The following is a 27,733-nucleotide window of genomic DNA, read 5'->3' on the forward strand; positions in this document are numbered from 1 at the left end:
ACTTGCAATGTGTTTTTCATTTTTTTGGGGGGTGAAAATTCGGGCAATATGCTGAGAATTTTTCGGGCACCTACGGAAAGAAGAATAATTTGCAATGTGTTTTTCAATGGTTAAACTGATATTATTATTATCGTTATTATTGTAACGACTTCCCCAATAATTATAACCAATATGGAAGGGTAATAACAGGGAAAATAAAACCAAAATTTTTGCGCGCTTCGCGCGCATTTAACACCTTATTGTGCATGTCATATAGGCATTCATCGGTTATCGGCATGTGATGTAATAACCGATGAATGCCTATATGATAGCACATTAAAGCAGCATTTTGCGTCCTTTTCTATGATTTTTCTCAACCGCACTGACTCCACTATGCCATAACGACATACATAACTAGCTTATCTATTTATATCTTACTTCAAATGGTGGCATAAAAGTCGAAAAATTTGCAACTTTCAACTTTGTTTTCTCCAAGATATTTTCTTGGCTAATATCTTAGTTTGCTGTTTTGTGATTGATATATGTAAAAAACTGGATGGATATATCAAAAAAGTAGAAAACGGCGACCAAACGCAAAATGCTGCTTTAAGATGTTGAACGCGCGCGTAGCGCGCGAAAAATTTTGGTTATATTTTTCGGGCAAGTCGTTACAGCCCCCCCAAATCAAATCAGGCTCCTACGCCTATATGCTTGTGAACACAATAACTCAACAAGTTGGATTGAAGTCATACTTGGTACATATATGCGCCATACTGAGTAGATGAACCTTTTTAATTTTGGTGCTCATCTCAAGAATATTAATGAGGTCACAGGGTCAAATGAAAACATTTTCAGAATTGAATCATACTTTGTGTGAAGGTGTTGGTAGATAGCAGGTACATGGTAATGTATCTTCAATGTGATATTATGCACATTTATTAGTGGGCATGGCTTTAGTTGATTTTTGCTAAAAATAGCTTGTAAATATGGTAAGTTAACATATTTAGTAGGTATGTCCACAGTCAGTGAAAGAACCTTGCCGATCAATTTAATCAACAATGACGAAAGCATGGGATTATAATCTCAATTAGCAAGGAATCACAATAAGCCTACTGGCTTTCTGGTCTAATTTGGGTGGGATTTTTTTGTTTAGTCCAGACTTGATCCCATAATCTCTTTTATTGAATTGTGAAGTTTTCTCCTCTTTCTCTACAGTTACATGTTCCCCCAGAACCAATCAATTATGGCGGTCTCTTGCTTGAATTCTTTGAGCTGTATGGCGTCAACTTCAACTATTTCAAAACAGGAATTACTGTCGAAAATGGCGGTAGTTACTTTCCCAAAGAGGATGCCTCTTTTATGACCGACCGCTTTAGCCTACTCTGTTTAAAGGATCCACTCAATAATGGTAAGTCCAATTTACACTCCCCCTTTTTTTCCATGCACTCTTTTTCTGTCCTCTATACAAGAAGTCTCCTCCATCTCCTTGCTCACCAGACTTATACCAAGTCTGTATCTCTCTAGCTTTATGTGACAGTTCCTGTATATAGCTAGAGCCATTGTCACACCTCAGCAGTAGGAATAAGATTTCTTTGTACGAACTGTGTCGATAGCTGCTAGCAATTCCTACAAATATAAATTGAAATAAAATAAAACCGTTAACAAACTGCTTATCCACTAGAGAGCCTGTGTAAAAGTAAGTTGGCTTGAAAGAGAAAGAGAGGATTAATCCCATTTTTGTCCCTCAACTGTTTATCTCCCACCTCTCCTCTTCCCCTGTTGGTTTCTTTCTTCTCTCCATCCCTTGTCTACTAATCCCCTTACATCTATCTCATTGTGTTCACCATGCTCATTAACCTGTCTGTTTTCTGTGTGTGTTTTTGTCCCTTCTGTTACTGTAACTTGTCATTTAGCCTTTGAAGAAGATCCTGCTAGGATCGAAACGTCAGGCCAACTTACTTTTACACAAATATAAATTGAGAAAGATATCAATATTAAGAAAAAAAGGTGACCTTTCAGATCATCATCTTTATTGCCCCCGATATGCTATTGTTATACTAGTTAGAATGTTGAAAGAATGATGGGATTTATTTGATTTTAGGCTGTATTGTAAAATCTACAGGTTTCTTATGGGAATCTCCATGTTAATAATTACAGTCATGGACGGCGATCATGGAAGGGACATGTCCCCCATTATTTGGTGGCATAGTTTTTTGTGTGGCTATAAATAGAAAATAATGTGTGAGATCATTTATCCAAATCATATTTGGCAGTGGCTTAAACTCATCCAACACATGCTGCATGAGGTCAATGACTCCTCTCGAGCATATTTTTTGTATTTTTTATGATATTGAAGTTTTATAGTAGCTGTTATAACAGGTTTTAATATTTGTACACCAATAAATTAACTGTGTCTGAATTTTCGAAAATTCCCTGACCAACATTCTTGATCATGCTTCCCTCTACTCGTGCAATTTTGATCAGTCTGTTAGGGGTTGAAGGTTTTTTTTTCTATATTGGTTGTCCATAGATGAAATTTTGTACAACATTATGGGTATATTTTGAAGTAAATTTATTATTCAAATTCTGAACAAATAATGGGCTTAAAAGTTAAAACCTTGAAAAGTGGGGCTGATGGGTATTGCGGGCCGTTAGGTAGTATTACATACAAAAGCAATGATCCACAGGAGATGCGATGAGGTTGAACATGATGTGCGTCTGGTGACAATCTTGAAACAGGTTATGGATGGAAAAAACTATTGGGAAATACTTGGTTCCCAGGCAGAACCGCAAAAGTGTTCATCTGGTTGGTCATTTTCAAGCCCAAGTGCCATTTCCTGTGATCTGAGGGGCTATCGAAACCAGAAATTTTCTTGTACGCTCTGCTTTGATAGTAATTCGCACCCCCGGATTAGAAAATCCTGGATATATGCATATATATATATATATATATATATATACACAAGACGTAACAAAGCGCATGAACAATTTGGGTGATGAAAGTTGCTACGCGCCTGCACCAAAGCAAGTGTCCCCCCCCCCCCCAATATTTGAAACAAATCGCCGCCCCTGATTACATTGTTAAAGCTGGCCATAGGTCCAGGTGCCGTGCCCACATTACAAGAGTACTTGCAAGTTTGAACCAGGGGCGTAGCCAGTATGTAGCACTGTAGGCCCGGGCCTACAGGGCGTAGCCAGTTTGTAGCACTGTAGGCCCGGGCCTACAATTTTTTTGGCCAAGTTACTTTTTTTTAAACACCCATAATTCAAAATCCATAAGCTTGCTGGACGAGTTTAAGAGTCTAGACAGGAAAAACTATTGAAATGAACGTAGCAAGAATATGGCTAAATTAGGTGACCTATTTTTCTGTCATCTAGGCTGTAATTTCTATCGCGTGCCGTTTCATTTAGCACTCTTCCCGCCGAAAAAGACTAGGATCCGATCTTGTCAGGTTTTTAACATCTAATTAATACTAACCATGATTAACTATGCCAATAGCTTCGGCAAATTCTGAAAGGTCTTTCAGCGCAATGCGCAGAATAAAAAACTACGTGCGTTCTACAATGAATGAAGAGAAATTCAGCGGTTTGGCACTCATGCAAATCCACCAGTGGTGTAACCAAGGGGAGGGGGGCGTGGGTGAGACAGCCCCCATGAAAGCTTGTCGCCCCCTAGTCGCCCTCCCACTGGGATTTTGGGTGTCGAAAAAAAATTACATGTGCGAAAAATATATTATTGGTCTGAACGGTCTCGAATCTCCATGATGACCACTCATGAACGACCCTTCGACCGCAGTCGCACATGCAGTCGCGGCGGATAGCTTCCTTCGCCTATAGTATGTCCGGGGACATTTTGGGGTATCGTTCCTATAGGCCTATATCTAAGGCCCTGGGGTCATTCCTTGACCGACTTGTTGCAATATAGTGTGCCCATTTCGAAGTAAACTTATTCACAGATTGTCAGTTGTCATGGGTTTGAACAAATGAGGGGTATTCTATCCAAACATAGGGCAAAATGGGGCTGGGGTTCCCAGTTCGCCCCATCATTTGTCAACTTGTACTGGGTTCTAATGTTGATGTCAATTGGAATCTCTAATAACTGAAATAATTCACCAAAAATTAAGGCTGCATGAACTTTATTGCAGATTTCCGGAGTGACGAATTTGTATTTTCTCCCGAAATTACGCAACTAGATGGCTGCTATCCAGCCTGGCAAGTGCCATCTCCAGCGATCTGGCAGATATTGAAATCTGAAATTTTCTTGGTACGCTTCGCGCCAACCGATGGTGGCGCTCCGCTTAGATAGTTACAAGACGCCCACCCGGGAAATGGTCAACCCCCCAGCGCCCCCCCCCCACTGAAAAATCCTGGCTACTCCACTGACATCCACAGAGACTTTGCAATTGACGTTGATGCTGTGCTGAAGATATTTGCATCAGATGGCAATCGTCGGATAGCTCTCGCCTTCTATTATTAGGCTAACTTAAAACATTTACTAGTGACAGTTGTAGCAAAGACAATTACTGGCTATAGTTGTATCAAAGACAATTCTGGCCTTTCTTTGTATCTACAAGTATCACAATTTGAAAAGTAAGACTACTCCGTACATGTACCTTGCTAATTCTAAATACATTATGTAGTATACAAATAATGAATGGTTATGAGTGCAATGTTCCATTCAACTCGGCTGCGCCTCGTTGAATGAGCTTGAACACTACATCTTCCAACTCATGAATAATCGCACTATTGCACGAATGAAAACCATTCAATATTTGTTTTATACAACATATTATATATATTAAGACGGGTAAAATGCACTCATGCAACAGACTGCTTTAAACAGACAGGTTGGTCTGATCTTACTATTGAAAAAAGTGCTATCAAAAAATATAACCCATGTTTCTATTTCATAGTGTGGAATAGAGCGGATTTTGCATGCAATAAACGAGCAATTGACCAATCAAATGACCAGAATACAATAAGGTGTTGTATGATATTGCATAACGTACTATTTTAACTCGTTTGTTTTGGAGTTTAAAAGTGATATTGAAAGAGGTGTCTCAAGTTAGCATGAGGCCAGGGAACCAGAATGAACACTCGGGAAGGGCCGTTTCCGGCCATCTGGGGGGTTTATAAAACCAAAAATTTTCTTGTACGCTCCGCGCCAACCGATGGTGGCGCTCCGCTCAGATAGTCGTGCCTACAGCTTTGAAAATTCTGGCTACGCCCCTTGTTTCCCTGGATTTTGAAAAGAAATAAATATCTAATCTACTTATTAGCCCTAGGTATGTACAGTATGATTCCAATTTATCATTAAAATCATTTAGGGCCTAGGCCTAGACCTAGTAGTTTCAGTTGCCAACACTGTTTTATGTTTGTGTCCAAAATAAATAACCAAGGAATGTTGCCAAAATATTCTTTCTAGGACATTCCTAATGTGCTTTGTCATTAAAACAAAGGGTAATATGTTATATCATAATTGTACCCACCATGCAACCTATGCTCTACGTGAAGTAAATAAATGTTATTATTTTCGTACAAGGTTAGTTAGTTTCCATAATACTATTAGCATTACTACTACTAGGACCTAACTTAGGCCTACTTCTCTTGGACTTCAGCCATAGGCGTACGAGGCGGGGGGGCAGGGGGGCAGACTGCCCCCCCAAATTTCCAGAGGACAAGAAATTCGGGCAAAAGTCCTGAAAAATTCGGGCAGCCTAAGAGGAGAAAAAAATAATATATATATATATATATATATTTTTTTTAGGCTGCCCGAATTTTTCAGGACTTTTGCCCGAATTTCTTGTCATCTGGAATATAAATATGCAGTAGCTTGCCCGAATCTTTTTCAAATTTTTGCCCGACAATTCCATGATTTTCTTTATGCAGCATCATTATGCCCGAATATTTCCGTGTAACACCACCGTAAGCGCGCTTCATCTGGGCTACCACGCTTTTTGCAAGATCAATTTTTTTCCTAACTTGTCAATTGTTTACCTGGACCAAGGGCGGCGGAACCGGGGGGCACATGGGCACGTGCCCCCCCCCCACTTTTCCTCAGGTTAAAAATGTGCCTTTTTTCTATATGAAAATTGAGGTGCCTCAAGTTAGCAAGAGGCCAGGGAACCATAATGAACACTCGGGAAGGGCCGTTTCCGGCCATCTGAGGGGTTTGTAAAACCAAAAATTTTTATAGTACGCTCCGCGCCAACCGATGGTGGCGCTCCGCTCAGATAGTCGTGCATACAACTTTGCAAATCCTGGCTCAGCATGTGACATTTAATGAATTTCTGTGGGTCAAACTTAAAACTATTTCGAATGGAAAATTTGTTAAGATATTAACAAGAAAAAAAAAACAGTCTAATTCGGAAGATTCCTACATTAGCAACTAGCATGATTTCACCTCATTTTGTCTCAAGAGAAAACTTGTTCCTTGTTTCCCAATTTGCGTATTGGAAATTGCAGTGCTAGTATGCATATTTTCCTTTAGGGGGGGGGGGGGCGTTGATGGAGTGATGTGTATACACAAATAAGATAATACAATAAGAGTTATAAAGGGTACTAAATATAGGGCTGCATCAGTCCAATCGAATTTCTGCAAAGTGCCCTTTGATGTAGGTGCCCCCCAGATTAAAAGTGCTTCCGCCGCCCTTGACCTGGATATCCCCAACATGAGTGTATATAGAAGAAACATTTTCTTTTTCATGGATGGTGGGGGGGGTGCCTACAAGCATAGAAGTACGGGTTTATCATATATTTTGTTATATTTTGTACTTTTTTGTGAGACAAATTGCAGTCTCACCCGACACAGCGACATTATCCCGCTTACGTGTCGTTGTTTTCTGGAGGTAGCTGAGTACTGTGTTAAAATAATAAATAAGGTAACTAAATAGGAGCTTAAAAAATATACTGTCCCATTTTTCCCCTTCAAAGTGATGTTACCATTTTTTCTTCTTCTAATATACCAAATTTTTGGGGAAGTGTAAATTTCTAAAACGTGAGATTATAAAATAAAGAATGTTTAGATGCAACTTGCAAGGCCTCAGAAGTGACGTTTCCGGCAATCTGAGAGGCATTGTGTGCCCAAAATTTTCTTGTACGCTACGCGCCAACCGATGGTGGCGCTCCGCTTAGATAGCGTCACGGGAACTTTCGGGCACAAAAAGTTCTGCCCCCCCAAACTGAAATGGTCCCGTACGCCTATGACTTCAGCCAGTGGTAACACGCCGCATATGTGGCCTATGTAGACTGGCACGAAAGTTTGTTACTGTAGGTCTTTAAAAATGTCGAAAACGGACTCATTCTTCCGTTGTCCTTAGTGTCCGCACTTCATTTTTCTTGACTAACCCGGCTTTATTTAAGCACCGAATACCGACCACTGTAATAAATGCGCTGTTATACGAAGTGATTATGAGTACTGCTGCATGCCGCCACGCGCTGTATATAGGCTATTTGTTATGTGTAATGATCCCAAACACATTGAATTTACCAGCAGAGTAGAAAGTTTGTTTTTCTAGTGTAACAGTTGGGAAGCTGACCCAAGGTTCACCGGAATTTATTAAGCTTTGATGACGTCACACATTTTGAATTTCGGCGGTAACCGTTCACTGACAAATATAAGGTGAAGAAGTTTGTGGCTTAGCCTACCATCATGAAATCGACTCAAAATATAGGAACAAACGCCAAATGTTCACAAACAGTGAGATACATTCATTCTACACACAGAAACATCCGGCAATTATAACAAGCTGCTTGAAAACGGCCGATCCATATCAATTCCTTAGCGCCATTCCCTGTGCGGCACGCGAACTGAGTTCGACCGCCGCAGTTTTAGGCCTATGACTTTACCATACAGACCATTTTCCTACAGCCATAACGTGAAAAGTTTATACCGAAACAAATTGGTTCAAACGGCACTAAACAGAGAAATGTGTTGTCTCTCAAATTCTGTTATTTTCTTAACATTACAGTTCGAAATTCTATCGGACTTTGGTGATTTACGATGCAAGGTTAATAAATATCGAACTCAAAATCCTCATTGATAACACAAAGTAAATACTGAAGAAAATCACCATTTGATAGCCGTACTTTGTTTGCGTAACCATCCTCTTGAATATTCATTGACAAATTTAGTTCAAACGGTTTTGGAAAGGATTTTTTCTTAACTTTAAATTGATGTTAAATTCATTTTCATTGGTCACTATCTTCAATCGGACCAAGTACAATCCAATCGAATGTCTTCTAAGAAAAATATAAGTTTCGCTTTCTTCGGTGGGCACGCCGTTACGTAATATGTGTATCCTGTACTCTGCAATAGGGTACAGCCACGCAATGCACAGTGTTCACCTACAACGTCACAGCCGAGATTCGCTTATAAAACGTCTTATCATATCGAACTTAATATTGTTTTCAAGAAAATTACCGTAGAATATGCATCATTAAATGTTGAAGCAAGTAACTACCAATTTATTTATCTAATGCAACCCTAATTATATAGAAACACATGGGCGGCGATCCGTACTTCAGAGTGGGGGGGATATGACCTTGTTGACTATCTAAGCGTAGCGCCAGCATGATTTGGCGCGAAGCGTACAAGAAAATTTTGGGATTTACAAACCCTCTAGATGGCCGGAAACGGCACTTCCCGAGGTTTCCAAGCGGCATATACCCAACTATAAAATAGGGATATCATGTCCGAAATATCTTATAATCAGGATCCAAAATACTTTTTTTTTAATATCGGGTGTTATTTTGGGAAAATTGCCCCTGTCAATCTTGTTTCAGGCACTACGTTAGAATGTTCGAGAGCTCTTTTCTATTATTCCATGAAGAAAATGGCCTCATGCAGGCTATTATAGGCCTATACACATGCAATACACAATTACACATAGTTACATTCCTAGGTACCGATTGCTAGGGCATCCAGGTGAAACGTGTATTAAGCATTACCCTGGTAACATGAGATTCTCAGCGGTTCGAGGGAACATACATGTACGTGTGTAGGCCTACTATAGGGCCTATATGAATACTATGAGGGTGCATATATGTACTATATCAATACGGTGGGCGCAATAATACATTTTGTTGTTATAGGGCCAATGAAGCCTACAGTCAACTATTCTTGCTTTATAAAGACGGTTTATTTGAAAATATCGCACTGCGTTTCAGTGAGATCCCTGATAGGAGCCAATAACGATGCTGGAACCTGTTACATCTTAACAGATAATGGGCGAAAACAGAAAGATAAGAAAGGAGTCGGGGGTCATGCACACATTAATTCAACAAATGTAGGTTCTATTGATATAGGGTTAGGCATAATATCGACAGCATGTGGTTCATATCCTCTGCAAAATTCTGCCCCTTGTTAAAATCATTACCTCAAAAATAGCAATTTCTGGAGATATCTTCAGATCGAATTTAGCATCAAATGTGGCAGCATTTTGCATCTAGCCCATCCTCCGTATGCGAAAATTTTCCAAAGGGGAGGGGGGCAGTGGCGGCGGAACCGGGGGGCTTGGGGGCTCAGCCCCCAATGAAAAAGTTGAGGGGGCAAATGCATGATAAGCCCCCCCCCCCCCCAATATTTACCAAGGCTCCGAAACGTGCATCTACCCATTTTTCAATGCATACTTGTCGATCTATCCGATGCACACGTATACTATATAGGTGTAATAATTTTAGTAAATGCTGGGGAGACCCTCGGCCCGTCCCCTGGCTATAGACCACATTGTCACCCCAACCGCGTCTTCACGCCCCGTGAAAAGTGGAAGCAGTGAGTGTGAGTACCGGTAAGCGCAACACAACTTCGTCTTAGGCAAGTTAGGCCAATGACTTGCTTCATTTCAGCCAGTTCTCCAACATCCCCTTACTACACTCAAAAACGTCTTTGCGAGTACACTACGAGTAATAGCTACTTTCTTAAAACACCATCGAATATACACGTTACAATGTTTTTACAGACTTTTACGTGCAATCTGACAAACTGCAGGCTTGAGACCCATATTTTAGGGCTAGGTATTCGCAGCATAAAACACACGGGAAGTGCCGTTTCCGGCCATCTGGGGGTTTGAAAAACCCAAAAATTTCTTGTACGCTCCGCGCCAACTGATGGTGGCGCTCCGCTTAGATAGTCTCTACACATTAGCCCCCCCCCCCAATAATTTTCCAGTTCTGCCGCGCCTGGAGGGGGAACCCCCTCCCCTTAGACCCCTCCCCAGGACGGCGATCCGTATCCACCTAAGTCTGACTGAAAAGTCTGGTGACGCCACTGCTGCGTTTATGGTAGGCGAGAAATGAAGCTAAAAAGAGCCGTACATTCACGATGATGCATATAAAGGCATGAAAATATTCTTATCCCTGGCATTTGGTGGGGGGGATATGGTCTGTTACATCCCCTCCACCCATTTTCATGGGGGGATATATCCCCCCCCCCCCAGGATCGCCGCCCATGTAGAAACACCGTTTAAGATCCTCCTGATGAATAGAATAGTTCAACCAGCTTGTCAAGGTGATGAGTCATACGCGTTGGTCAGTAAGAGGGCTACTTTAAGGCCTGTTCCCACGAACGCGGGCTTGCTTCACTCTTGATCGACCTATCGAGGCTAGGGCAACTTGATCCACCCTTTTACTCCGTGGGAACGGAGCAAGCCCGAGCTTGATCAAGCCCCTCATGAGAGGCGGGGTTAGGACAGCTAAGCCCGGGTAAACGTTAATCAATGTAAATAAACTATTGCCTTGGGGTGTAAAAGATACGATGGATTTTATCAGTTGTGGTTTGCGCCGCTTGCTTATTTCTGTATCGACATTAACTGTGTCTATTTTCATATTGGTTGTCCATTTGTACAATGGACCGATGCAGCGAAAATGAAGGAATTTCATAAGGCATTGCTGAGTAGTACACATTGTATAGCTGCCCGTGTACATCCGCATACATACAGTTTAAAGTTTGAGTTGCTTTTCTTGAAGACGTCCAGATAACCGGAAAGGCCATCATTTTTATTATTATTATTATCGATATTTTCCTGTACAATATGTCGCAGAAGTAGACAGCGAAGTATGTGGTCGGAAGATGAAGTATTCGCATTGCTTGGCATTTGGTGCGACGAAAATAATATGTCGAAACTTGATGGGATATGCCGCAACGCTCCAATGTACTGAGACATCTGTATGCGTATGGGAGAGAAAGGCTACGGCAGAACGGTCAGCCAAATAAAGTACAAACTGAAAAATTTAATCTAGGCTTACTGTTACTGGATTCTATTTGATCGATAATCAGGAACATTATATGTAGTAGCCCAACTAACACGTAGCCTAGTTACTTACTCATCAGGCCCGTAAAATTTTACAATCTTATAGGCCTGTATAAAAGAAAAATTTGTAAATCACATACCAAAGTAAAAATAAAAGGATAACTAGAATGTATGCATTCTGGATTCAGTAAAACAAGAGCCACATCACACATGTTTGCTAACTTAAAAAGACAAGACTTACAATTGACCGTAAAGAATTATTGCTGTGTACATATCCCGATGCGGGAACATGTTTATAGACATGAAACCGATGTGCTGAACTTTTTCCCGCCGTTTAGACTGGGTGTCCCCGAGTCAAAATCATGGTCAATGAAGCTCGTAGTAAACGTCCATATAGGGAATATGGGTGGAGTTTACATTCGCTATCTACAGGGTTGATGAATGACGTTTACCAATTGAAATATGTGATTGGTTAATTGCTATCATCTTAAAACATAAAACACAAATCGCAGGACCAGCTGTTAAATAGTGTAGACTGTAGAGCTCGAACTGAAATCGTGGCACAGTGCCAAATATTTGGGGGTACACGTTGTCAGTCCGACACGTTTTCAGTCCGAAAATAAAATACACGTTTTCAGTCCGAAAATAAAATACACGTTTTTTAGTCCGATAAAAACGACTTTTCAGTCCAACACGTTTTCAGTCCGAAAATAAAATACATGTTTTTAGTCCGAAAAAACGAGTTTTCAGTCCGACACCTTTTCAGTCCGAAAATAAAATTTACAATTTACATGCATCTTGGTGCGGAATAGAGCAGTGTTTCGTCTAAAATGAAAAAAAGCCCCCACTGTATGGGTGAAAAAGTAATAACGTGATTTCAAATAATCCCTGGGCTCAACCCATGCAACAACATGGATAATTAAGTGACTACGCACCATCCATGACATCCTACGACCGAACAAGAACGCAACCGTGCGTGATGATTACTTGCCGAAATGATCCCACCTCGCAACTCCCACCTCGCATTCCAGTGTTGTTTATTGGTGATATTATGGCATTAAAACTGCTTTCATTGCCAAACTGAATACGTGTATCTCATTTTCGGATTGAAAAACGTATATTACACGCTTTCAATCTGAAAACGTGTATTTCATTTTCGGACTGAAAACGTGTATTTCATTTTCGGACTGAAAAACGTTTATTACACGTTTTCAGTCTGAAAGCGTGTATTTCATTTTAGGACTGAAAACGTGTATTTCATTTTCGGACTGAAAACGTGTATTATATTTTCGGACTGAAAACGTGTATTTCATTTTCGGACCGAAAACTTGTCGGACTGAGGGGTGTGCCCCCCCCCCCAATATCGGACTTTCAACGAATAGAAGATGGAAGTAGTATAGAGGGCCCCGGATTGCACCGGTGCAATCCCAATTTTGGATGTATCTTGATTGTCATAAGAGATGTACCCCCTAAGATGGCACCCGTGCAATCCCAACTTGTGATGTACCCCCGGAAAGATGTAGCCATTATGATGGCACCCGTACAATCCCAACTTGTGATGTACCCCCGGTAAGATGTAGCAACTTTGATCGCACACAGTACAATCCCAATGTGTTATCGACTGAGATTGCCTGTCACTGAGATGTATCCATCAATGATCACACACACAGTACAATCCCAATTTGTTATCAGTTGAGATTTTCTGTCACTGAGATGTAGCCATCAATGATCACACCCGTGCAATCCTACTTTGTAACGGACCCAAATTCCCGATAACTGAGATGTAGCCACCAATGATCGCACCCGTGCAATCCCAATTTTTTATCAGTTGAGATTTTCTGTCACTGAGATGTAGCCATCAATGATCTCACCCGTGCAATCCTACTTTGTAACGTACCTGCAGGTTCCCTGTAACTGAGATGTAGCCACCAAAGATCGCCCACAGTCCTAGGTCATTCCCGACCATGATTGGATTTACGATGATATCTATTGAAATATGTATATATGTATTGATCGCCCACCAGTACGGTACCTATATGAGGTCGCATGATAGTATCTTAAGCAGGTTTATTTGAAATCATATTCTTGATAGTTTTCAGCAATGAGACAGGGAAGAAATTCGTAATTCGAGAGGTAAATTAGTATGGGCCCACAGTTTTGGTATATTAATAGAATATTATATTTGGATATCCGAATCGTTTAAGACTTGTTCAATATACTATAATATAGCTACTGATATATATTCGTGAAGTGAACGAATGTGAAATTCTTTGTCTCCTATAACTCAGTCAACGCGTTTTAAGAACGAGCAACATTTTCCCATTATATTCCATGAACCAGCATATTATTGGAAACTTTTTAGCGATATTCTAGTAAGATTAATTGAGGGGGAGGAAGAAGGTCTAAGTGTTTAAATTGATTAAAGGCAATATGCCATGCTGTTGAACAAAGCCTGCGTGAAATTTCCACGTACAGAATGGTCACTTGAATACCGGTAACGAATAAAAGGGGGGAAAATGACCAGAATGTTTCCTCTTTAATCCTAGTTCCTTTAGTGATAATCTAAGCGCAGGCATTGGCTATTGCATTAAAACGATCAGCATACTTATTTTAGGTCGCTGAATTTTTATCTGTATGTTTAATGGTACTCGATAACATGGGTAACGAATAAGCCCTCGCTCATTAAGAAAATAATAATTATGAATGGTAGGTAGATGTCTAATTGTAAGACCCTTTGTGTTCATGATCACAACGAGACCAGCGTATATTTAGTATCCTGGACACGCCTTATGTATAACAAAGAGTTCGTTAGTTTATGAACTGAAAGAGATTGATCAAATTTAACGGCTATTTTTAGGGCCACTGAATAATCCAGAAAGAGCGAGCCTTCCTCCGTTAAACATGCAATCTGTGTCTTTGTGTCTATTTTGTATTGATTTGTTTTTACCCGTTTTCGTAACGTGCATATTCACTAAGGATGAATCTCCAAAAAAAAAGGATGTCTCCAATTTGACGGTCTGGTTTTATTCACGGTAAGCAGGCGCATATATTTAGGAGGGAGATAATAAACTTGCATGCTTTGAAAGTTTTGTCTTTGGCTTTTTTTTTTATTTATTTATTTTTGCTTCATTTTAAAAACACGCATTTTCGTTAAGTCGCCACTCGATTAGATAGGAGCTTCATTTCGTCATGACAGACTGGTAATGTCATGAGAAGGGGTAAAAGTGCGTTGTTTAGATCACACCCTTAACTGTGATGAGCACGCGAGCACAAAATGAGTGACTCAAAGAGCAATGTTGTTTAGATGAGCAATTGAGCAAGTGCTCATATTAGAATAGGCAACAAGAAAAACGCATGATATGGTTTATGTCATGAGCACGCGAGCATTAAATGAGTGACTCAAAGAGCAAAAGAGCACACCGTGAGCAACGCGAGCACAAAATGAGTGACTCAAAGAGTAAAAGAGCACACCGTGAGCAACGCGAGCACAAAATGAGTGACTCAAAGAGTAAAAGAGCACACCGTGAGCAACGCGAGCATGAAATGAGTGACTCAAAGAGCAAAAGAGCACACCGTGAGCAACGCGAGCACAAAATGAGTGACTCAAAGAGTAAAAGAGCACACCGTGAGCAACGCGAGCATGAAATGAGTGACTCAAAGAGCAAAAGAGCACACCGTGAGCAAAGAGCACACCGTGAGCAACGCGAGCATAACATGAGTGACTCAAAGAGCAAAAGAGCACACCGTGAGCATAAAATGAGTGACTCAAAGAGCAAAAGAGCACACCGTGAGCAAAAGAGAGTCGTTTAGATGAGCAATTGAACACGTGCTCATATCAGAATAGGCAAAAAAAAAGGACGCTTGGTTGACCCTATACACTGGACATGTGGAAAACCTTATATTTTGAATACAAAGTCGAGTCAAAATGAAAAGAAAGCGATGTTTCTACAGTTTTTTATTTATTTATTATTTTATTTAATGAATTTGTGCAACATTCCGCCAACCAATAAAATACTGGTGATACAAATAGCAGTGATATCTTTAGTGCATCACTACTTTGGTTCCCATAACGGTGAGGAGACTGAAGGAACCCGTTCCGACAAACCTCATTTCTAATAATTCATTATACCATTATTTTTTGTTTTGACATTTGAACAACAACAAAACTTCAGAGTAAGCACGAGAAGTTATGAACCGTCAATATTCAAATGATGATTCTTCAAAGATACAAATATGGATTTATGAAGTCATATACTTCTCGATTATTATGGTGACCCTTATCAGTAAACCTTCCTACGATATCTTCATATTTTGTCTACGACTCCGATGTAAGAGATAATACAAATAGTAATGTCCATACACGTGAGAGTTAAACGATTGTAATGGCCGTGTGTTGTAACGAACAACTTCGTGTCGAAGAAACCATGCACTGCCTGGTACCGTTGTGGGTTGTCGGCCAAATGAATCAAAATATTCCACGACGGTGCGGCCTTGTGGCACAAACAAGCACGCCTAGGTGTTTTGTGATGCTATACGATACGAAACCTTTGTTATTTCTTTCTTCAGATCGATCGTATAGTCACCCACGTCTCTTCGACAACTTACACATCGTTGTCATCCTCCTCCTCATCACTTTCGTATTTGTTCTTCAGGCCATGACGTAAAACCTTCGTCATGGCCTTATTGAGTTGGATCAAGGTCATCCAAGTTTCTACCGCATCGTACACATTATCACCCTCCTCCTCCTTGTCACTCTCGTCTTTGTTCTTCAGTCCATGATGTAATATCTTTGACATTGCCTTATTGAGTTCGAGCAAGTGCACCCAAGTCTCCACAGCATCATACGTGCGTTCACCATCCTCGTCATCGTGATCGTCACCACCATCATCCTCACTAACACTACTGCCAGTACCGTCTGATGTTTCAATCGGCTCATCCGAACTATTATGTTCATTACTTCCCTCAGTATCCACCAGGTCATTGTCTTCTTCACTGCGGTCATCGGTCGAATCACTTTCACGATGTTTGTATTTCACACCGACACGACGCGTATTCACATAACGCTTAAGTTACCATTCACACCGTCAGTGTCATCTTCGCTGTCAGTAATCATTCCCGCCTTTTGATTACTAGCGTGAATGTTAGATTCATGTCGACGAAGATTGAAATGACGGTTAAATTCTTTATTGCATATTTTACAAAGAAACCTCATCTTGTGAGGGTTTACTTCTTGGTGTCATTCGATGCAATGAGAGCTTTTAAACAAAAATTTGAATGATATACTTTTAGAATATATCAATATGAGCACGTGCTCTTTTGCTCATCTAAACGACTCTCTTTTGCTCACGGTGTGCACTTTTGCTCTTTGAGTCACTCATTTTATGCTCACGGTGTGCTCTTTTGCTCTTTGAGTCACTCATTTAGTGCTCGCGTGCTCATGACATAAACCATATCATGCGTTTTTCTTGTTGCCTATTCTAATATGAGCACTTGCTCAATTGCTCATCTAAACAACATTGCTCTTTGAGTCACTCATTTTGTGCTCGCGTGCTCATCACAGTTAAGGGTGTGATCTAAACAACGCACTTTTACCCCTTCTCATGACATTACCAGTCTGTCATGACGAAATGAAGCTCCTATCTAATCGAGTGGCGACTTAACGAAAATGCGTGTTTTTAAAATGAAGCAAAAATAAATAAATAAAAAAAAAAGCCAAAGACAAAACTTTCAAAGCATGCAAGTTTATTATCTCCCTCCTAAATATATGCGCCTGCTTACCGTGAATAAAACCAGACCGTCAAATTGGAGACATCCTTTTTTTTTGGAGATTCATCCTTAGTGAATATGCACGTTACGAAAACGGGTAAAAACAAATCAATACAAAATAGACACAAAGACACAGATTGCATGTTTAACGGAGGAAGGCTCGCTCTTTCTGGATTATTCAGTGGCCCTAAAAATAGCCGTTAAATTTGATCAATCTCTTTCAGTTCATAAACTAACGAACTCTTTGTTATACATAAGGCGTGTCCAGGATACTAAATATACGCTGGTCTCGTTGTGATCATGAACACAAAGGGTCTTACAATTAGACATCTACCTACCATTCATAATTATTATTTTCTTAATGAGCGAGGGCTTATTCGTTACCCATGTTATCGAGTACCATTAAACATACAGATAAAAATTCAGCGACCTAAAATAAGTATGCTGATCGTTTTAATGCAATAGCCAATGCCTGCGCTTAGATTATCACTAAAGGAACTAGGATTAAAGAGGAAACATTCTGGTCATTTTCCCCCCTTTTATTCGTTACCGGTATTCAAGTGACCATTCTGTACGTGGAAATTTCACGCAGGCTTTGTTCAACAGCATGGCATATTGCCTTTAATCAATTTAAACACTTAGACCTTCTTCCTCCCCCTCAATTAATCTTACTAGAATATCGCTAAAAAGTTTCCAATAATATGCTGGTTCATGGAATATAATGGGAAAATGTTGCTCGTTCTTAAAACGCGTTGACTGAGTTATAGGAGACAAAGAATTTCACATTCGTTCACTTCACGAATATATATCAGTAGCTATATTATAGTATATTGAACAAGTCTTAAACGATTCGGATATCCAAATATAATATTCTATTAATATACCAAAACTGTGGGCCCATACTAATTTACCTCTCGAATTACGAATTTCTTCCCTGTCTCATTGCTGAAAACTATCAAGAATATGATTTCAAATAAACCTGCTTAAGATACTATCATGCGACCTCATATAGGTACCGTACTGGTGGGCGATCAATACATATATACATATTTCAATAGATATCATCGTAAATCCAATCATGGTCGGGAATGACCTAGGACTGTGGGCGATCTTTGGTGGCTACATCTCAGTTACAGGGAACCTGCAGGTACGTTACAAAGTAGGATTGCACGGGTGAGATCATTGATGGCTACATCTCAGTGACAGAAAATCTCAACTGATAAAAAATTGGGATTGCACGGGTGCGATCATTGGTGGCTACATCTCAGTTATCGGGAATTTGGGTCCGTTACAAAGTAGGATTGCACGGGTGTGATCATTGATGGCTACATCTCAGTGACAGAAAATCTCAACTGATAACAAATTGGGATTGTACTGTGTGTGTGATCATTGATGGATACATCTCAGTGACAGGCAATCTCAGTCGATAACACATTGGGATTGTACTGTGTGCGATCAAAGTTGCTACATCTTACCGGGGGTACATCACAAGTTGGGATTGTACGGGTGCCATCATAATGGCTACATCTTTCCGGGGGTACATCACAAGTTGGGATTGCACGGGTGCCATCTTAGGGGGTACATCTCTTATGACAATCAAGATACATCCAAAATTGGGATTGCACCGGTGCAATCCGGGGCCCTCTATACTACTGATGGATTTAAGTTGCGCATAAACTTCGTAACGTTCGGATAAAACAATTGTGAAAGCATATGAATTCAAACTGAATAGAGGGGAAATATGTGGGTACAGTTATAACACATGGAATAGTTGTAACCACAGCAATCGTTATCAATGGAATATATTTAAGAAAAATGTTATAATTGAAACATATAAATAAGAAAAAAATTGCTGATAGCTTTTTACCACTTTTTACTTATTCGCGATTATTGACTATTTTATTGCGCTCTCAAATACCTATTGACATTGTCACATTTTGTTGGTGTAATTTTCTGACAAAATGGCGATGACACCCATTTATTCTTCGTTTATCTGCAATTAGCAAGGCCCGGAAAGGGTCATTACCGGCAATCTAGGGAGTATCTTTACTCCAAAAATTTCTGTACGCTCCGCGCCAACCTGTGGTGGCGCTCCGCTTAGATAGTGTCGAAAGCGCCCCGGCCTACAAACCATTCTCGCCCCCTGACCATACCCCAAGCTCCGCCACTGAAGGTGGGGGGAGGGGCGTTGATGTAGTGATGTGTATACGCAAATAAGATAATCAATAAGAGTTATAAAGGGTTCTTACTATCAGGCTGCAACAGTCCAATCGAATTTCTGCAAAGTGCCCTTCGATGTCGGTGCCCCCCCCCCATCCCCAGATTAAAAGTGCTTCCGCCGCCCTTGAACAAAGGTGGAGTGTTCTAGACCTGCAAAGCCTAGTCGACGAGGCGAATGTTCGTAAAAGCACACCAAAACCAATACTGCGAACTCTGTATTAGAAAGTAGTAATCTGAAATATGCCACTGTAAAGCGTTTAGTCTACACGCCCATAACTTCTTTGATGCAATACTTGCAAAGTAAACTGCAGTGGTATTTCTCGTTGGCAACTTGCCAAAAAAAGTTTTTACATCTATGTCAAGTTCAATGGTACAGTATAAACAGGTGCAGACATCGAGCCCAGCCCAACCATTTTGTGTTAGGGGTTAAATATTTCTTTTGGGTAAAGTGTGAAAGCAGATTTTTTTCCAGAGTTGTTGGAACAATTGTACGCACACAAAGTCGGCATATCTGCTAGATATAATTTATATGATTATATTAGGTTTTCCATTTTATTTTATTTTCATTTTGGAAACTATGAGAGATTTGTTTTACATAACACCCGCGAAAAGTCGTACCACTCATTGCACTCAAAATATTGCGCTTTAGATAGGAACAATGATTTCCCTGCCCAGTGCATTGACTTTTCAAAGATAGTAAACGTTGGCCGAATCGGGAAAGCCCCGGGAGAAAATATCGTGTGTGCGCTGCTTGGATGATATATACCCCCCGCGAAAAGACTCACTGCATAGTAGGGCTGTGTCATTCCGGTTAATTCACTAACCGGTTAACCGTTTCTATTAACCGAACGGTTAACGTTTAAACGTAACCCGTGCTGTTGCCTCAAAATAAGAGCCGAAAATCAGAGTTATATAGCTCAGATTATAATTCCGAAAGAGCGCCATCACTTTGATGCGGAAGTACATTCTCAAAATAGCGCTGCAAGTATCGTTTTTTCGTAACGCGTATGTCAAGAATTTGGTTGTATTTGCTTAGTTTTGACGATCGTTGCATTGAAAAAGACGAATCGCGCGTTTTCATGAAGTTTTAAACAGATTTTGGTTTCTCTTTCAGTTCATCGGTAACTGTTACAGAGATATTTAAAGCAAATATTTCTTTGTTAATTGCGTAGCCCCTACTGTAATAGCGCAGGCATTGTATGGCAGTTATAAGCCTAATATTACTAGGCCTACTTAATATTGGCATTGTGTATTGAAGTTCGCGATCATATGGAGTGCTAGACTACAAGGCTTTCACCAGCTAGGCCAAGGTTAGGAAAGTTGGTTGTTAGGAAGCGATTACTACAGAAGTGTACGGTAGTAGGGCTAGGCCTACGCAATTACAAGTACAACAATGGGTCACAGATATATTGAATTTGTGCATTGTGGCGGGTAGGCAGAGGGGAAGTGGAAAACATTGTAAAATTTCCCGCGAACACCCTGTCGATTTCCCGCCGGAGTTCGCGCAGCAAACACAATTATCACGCTTAGCATAATGGCGTGGGGTAGTCCGCCGGTGGGGTCATGTGGTGGAACCCCTTGTGGGGGTCCAGGGGTTAACGCCCCGGAAAATTTGGCGCGTCTGGCGATAAAATATTCGCAGCTGTGGATGCAAAATACTGACAACTTTTTTAATTTAAATTGTCACGAAACTGATGAAAATTTTGAAATGACAAGCTAGTGTAGCCATAGCCTATTTTGTTATAAAATGAAAAGAGATCTATCTGTCTTACAATCATTAAAAAGTTTAACTTAAAAAAACATGCGATTTTATGAAACAACGTTCGGCAAAGCCCCATTCCTAGACTGCCTAACAATAGCTTACACTATACTACAACTACGGTAGGCTACATTTTCCAAGGTACCTTGCCAAACAACTGTGAGCTCATCCCCTGTCTAACACCTGTTGTTAACAATTTTTTGGCATGTTGCCAAGGAACGTTTCATGGTCTAGAATTAATAAGGTCAGTCAGTAAAGGTTCGGTTAAGTTATGAGAATTATTATCTTAGACGTTTAAGAAAAGTAGGTAAAATATGATCCCCGTAACAGCTAGGTAAGTAAAACAGGCAACTGACTCCTCCGCATGAACAAGACAATCCATTCCACATGATACATGAAAGTAAACCTTGTAATCACATGTTTAAGGCCACTTGGCATGATTAACTAAATGCTTAATATTGTTCCCATGTTCTTGTAGAAAACGTAAACTTCGCAATATAGGCCTACAATTACTTGTGTTTTTGTAGTTACGTGAGATCCGTAACCGACGAGGTGGTTAGGCTATTTGCTATACACTTAACTATGGTAGGATATTATTTTCTCCGTAATTTTGGAAATTTTAGAAAATACTTTTTCGCCGCTTAACACCAGATGTGTTCTTACGTTTTATTCATAATTGGGTGTACTAGAGCCTTGTTTACATGACATTAGTTGCATTTAGCACGATATGCCAGTTTCGCGTGAATTTTTCGAAAGTTTTTTACTCGATCTTTCGTAAAATTTGAAAGGTGTACCAACTTACTTTTCGTACACAATTGGTGATTTCTCTACTGATTTTCAGAGTTTTTTTTACAGTCAAGTGTATACGTTGTGCATTAAGTATAAACTTATCGCGAATGCAAGAAAACGATGCGGGGATTTCCAGCAGACAAATGTTTTCTTTGTGGGATTACTGAGTCTGTTGAATGGAATTCCGCACCTTAGAGGGAACACTGAACTGAAATTACATCATAATAAAGAAAACGTTTACTGCTTAAATACAATATAAATTTGAAAGGATTAGATGCAGACTCGCCACGTTGTCGAACGGGGTAACAATAGGCGCTTCACGGGTCGCATACCGCTTGGTAATCCCTTCAATCGTACCGCCAATCTTTTGTATGGATGCGTGATAAAGTTTGCAATTGTTACGTGATTTTCGGCAAGCAAATGTTGCGGTCTATTTCGGGAATAAAGTGATGTGAAGACGCGCCGTTGCGACTGCGTAATTGGCATTACAAAAACGGTTAAACTTATACGATGTACGGCGGACGTTTATCCGGCCGTTCGGTCGGTTAACCGTTTAACCGTTACAGCCCTACTGCATAGCTGTCGATCGCTGTTCATATTCTCTATTGGAATAACCAGGTTCGGACGTTTTCCAAGGTTTTCCAAGCCTGCCGCTATGCCCGGAGTTAACTCGTTGAAACGCGGGTTCAAATTGCAGGGCTTATCTGCGGTTACAGTTTTTGCTCCACCTATCCTTGCAAGACCGCGTTCGTGGGACCGGGGTTAGCCCTTTATATGCCCATTGTGATCATATAATTGTTCCCCTGGGGGAAAATATTTACACATTGTAATTACTTAAAATCTGTTCATTTTGTCAATAGGGACCCAAGTATTGACAGATAGGTATTGAAATGAAGTTTTAATTTTTATAATTTTTTTTTATAATTGAGCTAATTAGATATGTAAATATGCAAATGAGGTTATGATACAAACAATGTACTTTTTTTGCCCATTTGAAATCATTTTGATGAAATCTGCTGGACTTTTGATAGTTTGATGAGTTCAAGACATGTTATTTCATAAGTAAAATATAATTTGATGCTTGAATGTGAGGAATATGACTGATTTTCCCCCCTCCAAACAAACAAATGTATTCTGTAATACATTGGTAGCCACGCGTAACGGTAAGTCAATATATACCAATTGCGCTACATACACAATACATAGTACATACAGTGTGCAAACTGTGCATACAGTATGCGGCTTACCGTATCAGAATTTCATGGTCAGAATCTTCTTCTCCAAAGGCTTGATGGTCAAATTGCCCATAAAAAGAAGGTCTAACGCCTCTTAGAAGTATTTAGCCATGATATTATGTGCTAAATAGTTACCGTTTCATTTACGTGAGTGATTGCATTGACCCTAACGACGCAAGCATATCAACTGTGGTTGACCGAAATTCTATACCGTAGAAATGCTCGAGTTGAATTGCTAGGGATTACTCACAAAGTTGAGGCGCTATTGCTTAATTGTTTCTATGTAGAGTTGAATTTCAGTGTGGCGCTTCTGGAGAGCTGAAAATCTTTTCTGTATGGTGAGGCATTCGGGAGAAATATTTTCAGAAAGTTGACCGTTTTTTGGCCTTAACATAGACCGAAAAACGTTATTTTTTGACATATTTTCCCCAAATATAGAGCCATTTCTCTACATATGCCTCTGAGGCTCCTGATTTGATTCCTTGTATGTATTAGATAGTTCTATAAGATAGGGTCAGTTGACTGACATTTTTCACTGTTCTCACGATTTTTTTGAGAAAAAAGGTCAAAACGACCGGTGTTTTCAATGTAAACAAATCTTTGAAGACAAAAAAAAAAAAAAAAAAAAAAAAGTCCCTGTGACCCCTCGGAAAAGGTTGTTTATTGATGCAGGCTGTCTTGTGTGCAAAATAAAGCTATGGGAAGGTCTCTGGTCTATTCCTATCTCGAGTAATGATTTTCTAAAAGCATGTGTTCATTAAAGGGCAAACGGTTGAATAGGAAGTAGGGGATGTCCAGTGTGCATTGATATGGCATTTGCTTTCACATGTTTCCGGCGTCAGCGAGTGATGTTACCGTCAATGTTATTCTTGCACAAGAATAAAAACAGAAATACATTCTGCAGGGTTGTGGATCCCATTAAGGAAGCAATCTTCTTGATTCCGCAGGTTTGTGGAATCGTTTTGTCACAGGAACAAGAATCGTCTCCTGGTTAGAAGTATATTTCGAGTTGTGTGTTTTATGAAACTTGAACTCTGTGTTCCTTTGGGCTACGGAAATACGGGAACCCCGACAAGCCGTTACCTTTGGTTTTAATTCTTTCTCTATTAGAAGGGTTCAATTGTGTTCAAATGCATTCAGCACATCTGAGCACTTCTGCAGAACAACATACGAAAATAGTTTAGCGTGTACTCCCCGTTGATTATAGTTTTAATTCTTCGCACGAACGGTCATAACGAAGCTGTATGTTATTGTGTTGCTTTATTGCAGCGATGACCCTTTTCTTGTGTACTAGGATATATGCCCTACGTGTCTGTTTAGGTTCGTGGTGGATAAGAAAACAAGTAAGAAACACAAACAAAAGAGCCACCAGTGGCATAAATGAAATATGTTAGGACTGAAATTTGGTAGCTTGTTAGAAAACGCAAGTGTACATGAAAATTGCCAAAATTTTGGGGGAAATTACTACAGTGTCGTAGGGGGTTTAAGAATTTTGCAAAGTAGTGTGCTATTACATTGGGGTAACGTTACGATTGGTCAATACAATTGAGGCGTGTCGTGGGCCATGTATCGTGGGCACAAATTCGTACACCATAATACTAAACTGGACAACACTACACAGTTCACCCAAATATTTCTTATTGCACTTATATTAGCTTGAATGTACAAGGCTTGTTTGTATTTTCTGCTGCAGATCCCGACTCGCAAAGAGAAGAAATTTTATGCAAAACAGAAATGAACAAACATCGTTCGAATTTCTGTGTACGTTTTGTAGTTGCATGAAACATAAATAGAGCCAAAATGGAAAGAGAGAAAGCATTGAGAGAAGGGAGACTATACTGGGAGAGAAGAAGCAGAATTCTATGGTTCTGGGGTAGGAGGAGGCCGGGAGGGTGTTTGATCGTTTCACCTAGGCAAGAGTAGGGCTTTTGGGGTACCTGGTGTGAGGGGTGTGTGGGTGGGGGCACATTTTCGTCACCATTTTGAGAAAACTTTGTTTCAGTAGAGGGGAATTAGATGCAAAATGGTTCTATTAGTTTATTTACTTCCAGTACCTTTCTGAATAGGATCTGCGTTTGGAAGAATCTTACGGGACAGCCCAGAGCCACACGTGCTTGAATGTTTAACGTTCTTGATTTATGGCCGTACACGGATCCTCGCCCTTGCCAGGAATTAATGACACAGAAAAGCATACGAAACAACGGAGACTTTCTTGATTCCCTCTCACCGAAATGATACTCCATTTATCTTAAACTATTAAAAATTTTCTTAGTTACATATGGATCTTCCCACACTTGTGGCTTCCGTACCATTTTCAGCTGGTACGGTATATCTTTTCAGTGCCACTGTGTACAGTTTATCATTTACAAATGCAAGCTGATTTAGAGAACATGGGGTGTTTGCTGGTCCGAGCAGGTAAGTTAAGTTTACAACACAGCTTTCTTTTCTTTGAATAACTTTCCAATATTTGGAAATTCGATCACTGTATATGTTAAGAGAATGTTTAAAGTACTATCATGTTAAAGATATATGATTATTTTAATTATAGGCCTCTACATTTTAGAAATTTTATCCAGTAGCCTTGCGATTTGTTAATTATAGGATATCTTACGGTACAATATTAAATATTAAAAGTTAAAGAAATATTGAAAGTTATATTCACATCAGGACCTAAGCTCTGAGGCCGGTGTCATGTATTCAGAATCATGGGCGTCAATCCAGGGGGGGACGGGGGGACACGTCCCCCCCCCCACATTTCGATGGATGGGGGAAACAATATCAAATGTCCCCCCCACACATTTGGGAAAAGAGTAGTGTCGTTGCTCTATTTGGTAACGGCTTACACATCTCAGGATTTATATCCTCGAATATCACTCAATGTTGCTGAATGGAGAATTCCACCCAGATCTTGTGAGTTGGTATACCCTGAGCTCTCCACCAATCTTAAGCTTGGTCTGCCTTTCTTTCGAGGCCAGTTCCATTCGTCGTCGGTTGAAGGGTATAGACAAATATTCAAGTCGATGAATCCAGGGGTACGGGCTATGTTTGGTGAAGTTGAAGCTCTCTTGCGGTTGCTCCTCGTCTCCTCCGCCAGTTTGACGGAAGCCGAGAGGTCTTTTAGTGCTCTGAGGCGTTTGAAGACCTGGCTACGGAGCACCATGACTCAACAGAGGCTGAACCATGTGATCGTGTTCCATATTCACCGCGCAGGGACGTCGTTAGAGGGGCTGTGGGGGTGTCTCACCCCCAAACTTGGTAAAACTAACGCTAGTTGGAAAATTGGAGTGCGACAGTCGGAATTTCCGACTGTCGCACTCTAGTTTATCTAGGCCTATTCATTTATCCCTGTGATTGTGCGTGACGTAAATTTTTTTTTTTAAATTTCGGTCAAAATTAACCTTTAACCTGTCATATTTACCACGTTTTCCTTGCCACTTTGGGAAATTGTATCTCGCGATTCTTATACTCCACCATACAAAACTTTGTATGATTTTGAATACTACAAAAGAAAAAATGCCTAATAGAACTACCGTCATAGGCGTAGGAGCCCAATTTGATTTGTGGAGGGGGGGGGGGGGGTTGTAACGACTTGCCCGAAAAATATAACCAAAATTTTTCGCGTGCTACGCGCGCATTCCACATGATGATGTGCATATCATACAGGCATGCATCGGTATTTACATCGCATGCAAATAGCATACAATCATTTTCCGTCTTATTACCCTTCCGTTTATTGGTGAGAATTGTTGGGTAAAAATAATATCACTTTAACCACTGAAAAAACACATTGCAAATTATCTTTCTTTCAGTAGGTGCCCAAAAGCTATCAGCATATTGCCCGAATTTCACAAAAATATTTGGTTGGGGTGGGGGGGGCAATGGGTTTGTGAAATGAGTGCCAGTGGGTACAAATGTATCGCAACAAGTTCGTAACAGAAGTGCAGTCGCGAAAGATTGGGTTTTCTGACTGACACTGACCGTATCGTTGACGTGTAGCGCGAGGGTGGGGGGTACAAAGCAGCGGTCGGAATTTTCAGGCTTCAAAACCGATTTTCAGCCACTACACCCCCCCCCCCCCAATCATCAGGCCTTAGCTACGTCCCTGGGTACATGGTAAATACATAGTACGCTCCGACCAGAATTCACCCGATAACCAGATGCAGATCCACCTAGCAACCGAGGTAACTTGCTTGAGGACTCCAACGAACAACCACTGATTTATTTTCATGCCTTCATCACTTTAGCCACCACTCACATGGGACCTATTCTAAGTCTGACGATACATGCGCATGTGTGAGGTCCTGAAAACATAATAAAAGTGGTTTGTCTTGCTATCCTTGTTTTCAAATTTCATATAATTGTATTCTCGTAGACCTAGCAACCTGCTTTAACATGCTGGCGTTTGACGACTTTTGGCCAAATTTGCGCTAAGCTTGCTATACGAAGTCTGATCTGGGCTGTGCCTTATTAGTTAGTTATTTAAATTATTAATAATGGCGTATGAGGAAATGCACCATTTTGTGGTATGACTCCCAGGACGGAAAGTCGAGAAACTAACATGCAGTCGTGGCGGATAGCTTCCTTCGCCTATATGTCCGGGGAAATTTTGGGACATCGTTCCTATAGACCAGGGGTGGGCAACCTGCGGGCCACATGCGGCCCGCCAGTGATTTTTTTGCGGCCCGTGAGATGTCTCAAGAAAAAGAAAAAAATCAATCTATTTTGCATCATCACCA

General features: G+C 40.4%; 1 long non-coding RNA gene across 1 annotated transcript; it reads right to left on the reverse strand.

Annotated features, from left to right (window-relative positions):
- Window positions 1-30: 30 nt before the first annotated feature.
- On the reverse strand, window positions 31-23,214 carry LOC139984937 (uncharacterized). Its single transcript, XR_011799235.1, has 2 exons — window positions 23,010-23,214; window positions 31-1,605 (listed from the first exon to the last, which is right to left on the reverse strand). It is a non-coding gene; the product is annotated as an uncharacterized lncRNA (long non-coding RNA).
- Window positions 23,215-27,733: the final 4,519 nt, after the last annotated feature.

The sequence above is a fragment of the Apostichopus japonicus genome, chromosome 17, assembly GCF_037975245.1.
Source record: "Apostichopus japonicus isolate 1M-3 chromosome 17, ASM3797524v1, whole genome shotgun sequence".
Lineage (NCBI taxonomy): Eukaryota > Metazoa > Echinodermata > Holothuroidea > Aspidochirotida > Stichopodidae > Apostichopus > Apostichopus japonicus.